Raw genomic sequence first — 1101 nt, 5'->3', positions numbered from 1 at the left:
TTTGTATGTGTACTAAAGCAGCATCCCTTGGGTAAGCGCACAAATGCCGTTACCAACTGAATTCCAATGTATGTAGTGTAATTCAGGAGGTATGTAGCAGTGCCGCGCTGTTTAAACCAGAGAAAGAGACTGCCCTAGCCCAAGAGGACTTCTCGCTGCTGAAACAAAACAAAAAACCAGAATTCTTTCAATTCCCTTGATGGTTTAGGATGTTATTGTATTTTGAAACTACTTGAAATTTTGATTAAGTCCTGCGTTTAAATATTTAACTTTTAATTAAACGCGACTACGAAAGTATATTGCCGAAGTGGTTGATTTTAAATCATCAGCAGCGTACATTGAAAGCGTACACCATAATGGTGGTGAGCAAGCCGGCTCGTGCTAAGACATCAAAAAAGGCCACACTACAAAATAAACACACTGCTTTCATTGCACACATAAAAAAAGTAAATTATTTATTTATATATTGAAAGGGCTTTATGAAATTTTCGATTTATGAAGCATTGATAAAATATATATGAATTTTTTGTCTTATCGATTTAACTGAATCAAAATTTTATATAGGTGGCAACCCGCTTCAAAAATATTTTCGACAGTAAACTTTCTTGAACATCTTTAGTTTCATTTTATCAATTAAATTGAATACAATTTTTCAAACAGGCGGCAACTCTCAAAAATATTTTCAGCGGTAAACTTTGCCAAAACTTTTTTACCTGATACCCATATTGCAATATTTAATTTGTCTTATCAATTAAATTAAATTACAATTTTCAAACAGGTGCCAACCTTCCACCAAAATTTTCTCGGCCGCAAGTCTTATTAAATCTCTTTCTTTTTAACCGACTTTTTTATTTTTTATATATGTTACCGCATAACTTTCCTCCACGTCAACCGATTTCGAAAATTCTTTTTGCATCGGAAAGATAGTGTCCATACTAATCTGGTTAAGATCCGATCAGTGGATCATGACATATATATCTATATATACATTTTTTTTATATGAGAGTTGAGGTCGGTTTTTTTTGCTAAAAATTACTTGTTACTTTATCTTATCAATTTACTTAAACTGAAATTTACAAATAGGTGGCAACTGTCTAATTT

This window comes from Rhagoletis pomonella, unplaced genomic scaffold (assembly GCF_013731165.1).
Source record: "Rhagoletis pomonella isolate Grant_MI unplaced genomic scaffold, Rhpom_1.0 Rhpom_scaffold_00013, whole genome shotgun sequence".
Classification (NCBI taxonomy): Eukaryota; Metazoa; Arthropoda; class Insecta; order Diptera; family Tephritidae; genus Rhagoletis; species Rhagoletis pomonella.
Note: the sequence above shows the minus strand (reverse complement) of the source record.